Here is a 7,780-nt window from a genome sequence, read left to right as displayed (position 1 = left end):
GATAACTATCTATCGGTAGGATCCGAAGGTTACTAGAAGGAAATAAGAAAAAAAAAAACCAAAATTTTTTATTCTAAAGCATTGGTTGCCATTTCCGAATTGAGGTTATGGCTCTAGTAACGCTAGTCAAGTTAAAAGTTATGGTTCCAGAAGTATTATTGAAAACTACTGAAATCCAGAAAATCTATCAGTATCTTCGGTTTGTCTATTTAGTCTTCTGCCGGTTCAAATGCTTTAGGAATTCTAAGACCTCCTCTACATCAATTGATGGAGCCATTGTGAATGCATTGAGCATTCTAAAAACTTTATTTAGATTCACTGAAATAAAGCCCCAAGAAGATTGGTGATTCCATATATTTAGAGGGTTGCCTTCCAAGGAAGTTGAAAATGAGAGAAAGGGAGGGTGGACAAGTTAGTTATTGGAGCACGTTAAGGGTGGTGGTTGGGCCACATTGAAGTTTGTAAAGGTGGAGTTGCACAACTGGAGATGACCCAAGATCTTCAAGCTCTAATTCTTGTGTAAAATGAGTTTCTTGAAGATTGGTCGATGGTGTTGAAGTGAGAAGCATACACTGAGTGCCATCCATGTGTTGGGGAAAACATCAACAAGTGATTACACTAGGGAGGCAATCCAATATTTACAAGTCCTTATTTTATTTATAACCATAGGCAAAGCTTTTGATAAAATGCTTAGGTTATAATTTGATTTAATTTTTGGAGGATTTGTATGGTGATTGAAAGAAATCACAAGTGATTGTATTTGGTTCTATAAGACCATTATATCATTGTAATAGGGGTGTCCAGTGGAGAACTAGACATAGGGTGTTGTCAACATCGCCACAACTATAACTGTGGAAATTGGGGGTCGTTGCTTTGCCTTTGTATTTTATTGGTTAAGCAGGGGAGGGTGCTTTGAATCATTGTAGTGTCTAGAATTCACCATCAAGGTTGTGACACCTAAGAATACGGTAAGTACCAGACTCATCTAAAAGATCGGTGAGGTGTCCCCACTAAGAATACGGTAAGTACTAGGGGGTTTGGGAGATCAGTGAGAGTGTGTAAACTTTAGTCCCACATCGTCTGGGGAAAGATTATTAGGCTAGTTAGTAACCACTAGCCTCTTTAAGATGGAACAACGCATTTTAAAGCCTTGAGGCCCATGGGCCAAAGAGAACAATATTGTGCAAGGTTAAGGAGGTTGGAGCATTACAAATGGTATCAAAGCAGACCCTGACAGTGTATGGGCCTACAACGGGGACTTTGTACCCAAAGGGGGAAAGTTTATGGTACCCAAGAATAAAGCAAGTACTAGACCCCCGTAGGAGATCAGTGAGGTGTCCCACCAAGAATACAACAAGTACCAGGGGGTTTGGGAGATCGCTGAGTGTATACAAACTTTAGTCTCACATCACCTAGGGAGAGATTACTAGGCTAATTAATAAACTCTAGCCTCCTTAACATGGCATAACGCATTTTAAAGTCTTGAGGCCCATGAGCCAAAGATGACAATATTATGTAAGGTTAATGGGACCGGGGCGTTACAAAGATTGGAACCCTTGCCTTTGTACTACAACAGTTGAAAATCTCTTGGTCTATTGCAGCTGTATTGATAATATGAAACCTTGGTTCGTATATCATATGTTGTAGATATATGGTTTTTTTGTAGATATATGCTTTTGTACTGTGTGGATGTAAATACAACATATGCTTTTGTACTATGTGGATATAAAAGTACTATAAATGCTTATAGTGTCGATGTGTACCATCCAAGTAGACCTTGCTAGTTTGTGGTTGCAAGGTGAAGGTGCATACAATTGTGTATTATGTGTGTTATAATGAGTGATAATGCTCAAAGTGTTATTGTCAATATGAATAAGGTTACACTAATGCCTTCAATGCAGCGACTGATAGAGTAGTGTGCCAATGCTTGAGTTGAGTAAGTGCCATATAAATTGGGGATACCAAGGGAAGTTCCAAGAACCATGTTGAGAGTATTTTGGAGAAATTTCAGAGACCCTAGGTCACCTCCTATCAATGTCAATTGGGAGTATCAATCGTAAAGACTTCAATCGATAAAGGGAATGGAGTCAGATAATCCAAGAGGCATTTGATCAAGACTCGACAATCCAGATGATAACTCAAAAAATTTCGTCGCCAACGGAGGCTTTAAGCCCTAATTGAATAGCTTCCCCAGCAACTGCTGAACAAGAGAAAGCATGGCCAGTAATCACCATATAGAGGTGACCATATTCATCAAGCATAAGGGATCCCAACCTATAGCATAGGTCTTGGAAGAAAGATAATTATCCATGAATACTTAGGGAAGGTTCCTGAGGAAGGTGCTAAATAAGGTTGAAGAGGAGGCACTATAGGGAGGAGGGGGCAAGTGCTAATGTGGTCTTAGCAATAAAGCTAATAACCATATCCATACAACGCTAGAAGGTTGCGATTAACCTCATATCCATACAACGGCAGAAGGTTGTGATTAACCTCTTGAAGGCAATGGAGTTCCTGTAGTTCCAAATCTCTCAAACAAATGATGGCATGAGTCGTGAAACAATCCTTCTGCAATCTTTTAGTCAAGCTCAAGCATTAATTCAATGCAAAACCTAATCCACTATAGTCAATCACAAATGGGATGAAGATTGCATAGAGACACAAGAGGTAAACCACGCCTGTTAGGTATAGGGGCACTGAGGAAAGGCATGCTCAAAAGTCTCTCTTCCACTTCCACAACAAGGGCATAAGTTTGAGTCACCACATTCTTATGTAGGAGGTAGAGAAGACAGGAATGGATTTTAAGCAGACTCTCAAAATGAAATTCTAAGTCTTTGGGGGAACTCTAGAAAGTTAAAAACTTTTCCTCATAGCCTTGTGAATGGAGAAAATTTAGATCTAGAGGTCGATGTATGTAGGAGGAGAAATGACATTCCCAGGTGATAAACAGACTTCACAAAGAAAAGCCCTTCTGGGTGGGGACCACAACAAATTTGGTCCTGCCCATCCTTAGAACTGAGAGTGATAAGGATAAATTCTATTTCAGATGGAGTAAATAGAGATTTCAATGTGGAAATATATCAACTTGCCCCACAAAGGATGAGTCCCTAATGAGCAGCAGAAGATCAGGGAGGAGAAAAAGCCAGCCTAGGAAGAGTAGCTGATGCTTATTTATTTTCCCTTCTTCTTTTCCTTTCAATCTCATAAGGTAATTAAAAAGAAAGATTTATGTTTGTTCTTCTTTAATTTGCTGTAACTTTTTCTCTATCCTCTACTGATGATGAGATGTGGTTTGAATAATCAGAAGAGAAATACAATTGGAAGTAGAAACTGTGGAAGAGAAAGGGGAGTGGTCAACATACTTCTTCTTTTCATTGTTTCCTTTTTGTTTTGGTTACCTTCAAATTCCAATAATTTCAAGAACATAATATATAGCTGGGAGGTCTGTACCGTGGTTAGTAAGTAGTAATGGAAGTGGAAATGGAAGAAAAATCTTTTCTTATCTTTCTCCTGAATACTGATGGCCCAAGCCTCAAGTAATTAAAAAGTGATCAGTGTTAGCGTACACCCACTCCACTAGCCCTGCAACCCATCCTCCTCCAAGCTCTCTCTCTCTCTCTCTCTCTCTCTCTCTCTCAAGTCTAAAACCATCTATATTCCAAGTTTAACCCACTATTCTATATCGTACTTGTCATTGATATTGAATAAATATTACATAATCATTCTAATAAATTGTCTTTTGGATATTCGAGAGCTTTAAAAGTGTGTCAAATTTTTTGTGTTTTAATGATCTCTTTATTTCATTGGAAACAAATGGTATGAATTAGTGGGCGGTTAATGCATAAAAATAATCTTAATTGTGAAGTTATCAAAGTGTCAACTGATTTTGACCATTGGCTCAAATGAACTTGCTAAACTTGGGTTGTGCTGGCATAGTTTATTTGATTTGAGTTCTGAAGGGTTAAAAATCGAGTAATTTAGCTGCTATGGACATCTCCAGATTAATCCATTTAAACTATGGGATCTTTCTTTGCTATGCCCACCTCTGCCTCATTTTATTGGTATTCCCCCTTCAAGCCCATTTAAGAGACCAATTTTAAAGAGAGTATATTTAAAGCATGTAAAAGTTAAACAGGTCTATAGCCCAATTAAGGCTCAGTTAAGGCCTGTTTATAGCAGCTCAATTAAAGCCCGAGATTGAGTGGTCTGATTATCAATCATACCATGCCTGCTCTAGCTAAGCCCATTTATCTAAATGGGCATTCACTGTGGAGCCCTATAACTTGGCCAAGACTAGCCCGGTCCAACTGCTTGACACCCCTGTCTGAAGTAAACCTTTTTCAAGACGCCGAAAACCCAAGAGGGCCGAGCCCTAATTTGTGCTTGCAAAAAATCGCCATCATAATTGTACATGCTATATACCAATCGGGTCCACAAAGAGGATTGACCAGAGAGAAGTGCCACCCTAGCTTATGGCGTTCCCTAGTTGTTCAATGGTCTATTTCCTGCATGATAAAATGCAATAGGTGGTTTATAAGAAAGGACAAGGCATCCCTTTACATATCCGATATACCTATCGCATAAGGGTGTTAGAGGTACATGATTCCTTTGGTATACATATGAGAGAGTGAAAAGAATCGGAGCAATCTACTAGTGCCTTTTTGAGTAGCTAGTACCCAACAACACACTAGTGGTTATCATCGATGATGATTCTGCCTCAAAATAGTACAGGATAAAGGTTTGTTATTTCACCACTGATTATCCATGACATTACATAGATTCATACGGTTAGCCATAGGCTTTGTGTATAATATGGAGATCAAGGAAGTTCAAAAAGTGGCTATCGGTTGATCTCATAATGCCACTATACGTTCTACCTCCCTGGGGATTATCAATGATTGATGAACATCCTTGTCAACTAATTTCATTTTGGACACTCCTATGTAGGAAGCAGCTATCATTTAAACTCAAACTACTTAGTATGTCGTGCACTGATCTCCCTGAGGGTGTGAACACAACAAGGAGTGCCTTGTCAAATGATTTCACTTCAAACACGATGTATGATGCAGTTAATAAATAAAGTTACAAATATGTCAGCATACAATGATGATGTGGGGTAGAAAGATCTTGCATTTAATGAAAGAATCTAGTTTGAAAATTTGACTAGTCCCCAGTCAAGTCACCACTATGAGGATAGTGATCGAAAAATGGTTCTCTCGCCCCTCAGAGATGATCTGATCTCTGGTGTCGATGTTACAATCCCTCTCTCTATTATCACAGTAGAACCAATTTCTTATTTACATTTCCACACTCCTCTTATCGAGGTTATTAGGGTGTATGCCATCTATTTCATTGTAGACAACATGAAGGGGATGAGAAAACATGATGTTAGGAGTTGCCATATAAGATTAATGGCCTAGAACCTTATTGATGAGCGCAACACCGATTGAGGTATTGAGCTCGGATGAGGGGACTAGGTACGTGTCAAGTTATGAGAAAGGAAATGTGTCTGGCACCCACCTCGCCCAGAAAATTGCTTTTTCTACAAAATGCTTGATTTCAAACTTTCTCCCCCAAGAAACTTGTGTAACCCATTGCCAACATGTTTACTATTTGTACTGGAGTGATGTTATGATGAGAAAATAATAATTATTTCTAACTTATAGAAAAATATGTAGCATAAAGGCTATATGGGGCTATATCACATGTAAATTCAGATAGTGTAACGATTGTATGAGGCTATAACACATGCAATAACATGAAGTTAATCTTAAAAGTAACGTATGAGATAATAAAAAATTATGTTTATGCCCTCCCATGCAATAATAATTAATACTAAAATGAATACATGAAATATTAGAATATATATATATATATATATGCCCCTATAGACACACAATTTTGTCACCCTCCCCCGGCTATGATGACTTACGGATCATGGACGCGACCTCTCGTTTTTTATCGACAGATATGACAACTGACTAAGGTAATCTAGCCCAGAAGCATTCTATACTCACCCAAAAACCCTAGAAATCCCATGTGAGAGAAAATAAGGGTCCAATTATGACTTCTCATATACGAAGGAATACGGTCCAAAGTGACTATACAGATGGATAGTACTTCGGAATCATGATTCCAATGATATATGCTATGTCAAAATCAGACCGTCAAATCTCTCACAATCATTCCTAAAAGATACACCTTGCACACCCACACCTTGCCATGAGCACCCAAACCCCGCCCATTCAAGCACCCACACCTTGCCATGAGCACCCAAACCCCACCCATGCAAGCACCCACACCTTTCTAAGAGCACCCAAACCCCACCCATGCATCTCTCACACCCCATAGCCCAGCCTACGTGGCCCAACTCACCTGCGCACACCCCTGCTAGCAGGCAGGTGCCCCCGTCTGCATGCAAGCACCCTCGCCTATAGGCAGGAGCCCTCGTATGCATGTAGGTGCTCCCCACTCCTTTTGGTTTTACATACTGAAGCCTCCTAGTGAGCATCCTTTGTATAAAAGCTCTGCCCTCTCTCCTCCCCCTCCCCCTCCCCCCTTTGAGGTTCTTCAAGTCTTTAAAGTGATCTTCATAAGATTTAAAGTGTCCTTCGAGCCTTTGTAGTTCTTTAATAATCCGAAATTTTTCAAGTGAGCATCCCTTGTAGGAAAAACTTTGCCTTCATTTCCCCCCCCTTTGAGGTTCAAGTCTTCGAAGCAATCTAACACTTCAAATCTTTGAAGTGTTCTTTGGGCCTTCAAAGTTATTCAATCATTCAAATTTCTTCAAACATTGGCATAAACCTCCCATAGCCTATTCCTAGTGGAAGCTCTGCCAGATTGCCACCTCAGCCTAGCCCTCCCATAGCCTATTCCTAGTGAAAGCTCTGCCAGAGTGCCACCTCATCTGGCCCTCCCATAGCCTATCCCCAGTGGAAGCTATACCAGAGTGGCACCTCATCCTAGCCCTCCCATAGCCTATCCCCAGAGGAAGCTCTTTCAGAGTGCCACCTCATCCAAAATTTGGAAGTAGCCCCTCCTTGGTGGAAGCTTTGCTTAAGTAACACCTCAGCCTAAGCCCAGAAGTAGCCTTCTCTAGCCGAAGATCTACCGAAATTCAAATCCGAAAGTAACCGTTCCTAGCCAGAACTCTATCCGAATATTACCATAGTCAGCATCTCTCAAAAAGGGAAGTTGGAAGTCAAAACCAACTTCCCCTGAGTCAAGAGAATCCATAAGGAAGTTCGTGCCAACACTAATCGGGGGCTCCACCCCTCTTGGCCCAAAACAAGGGTCAAGCTCAGGTATAATCTCTCACCTGAATTAGCATAATGTACACTTTTTGTTGACCTTGTTTTAGTGTACATAATTAATTAAATTCAATTAATGTATGTATGTGTGATAACTTAGCCATGTATGTGGAATAAGAATAATTATGGAAAATGTCCGTTCTCAAGCATCTGGTAGGAAGACTGGTTGATCCGGGTAGATTGGGTGCCTAACACCTTCCCTACTCTTCAACCTGACAAGTACCTTAAATCTCTGGACCATACCAATTTCTATGCCCTTTTCTTAGGAATTGGGCCCACCCTCAGGTCCTACGCCCATAATCCTAGGTGGCGACTCCAAATCCTTTTGCATGATCCTAATCCCCCGTATTGGACCATCATCAAATTCCCATCTCAATGACAATCCCTACACTCTGGTAAAATAGACCCTCACGTATCTCCGAGCTGCGATATAGTGGTGCGGGGCCTACGGGTAAACACACATGACACTCCTT

Source organism: Macadamia integrifolia, chromosome 1 (genome assembly GCF_013358625.1).
Source record: "Macadamia integrifolia cultivar HAES 741 chromosome 1, SCU_Mint_v3, whole genome shotgun sequence".
Classification (NCBI taxonomy): domain Eukaryota; kingdom Viridiplantae; phylum Streptophyta; class Magnoliopsida; order Proteales; family Proteaceae; genus Macadamia; species Macadamia integrifolia.
The sequence above is the reverse complement of the archived record's forward strand: the minus strand, read 5'-3'. Positions refer to the sequence as shown.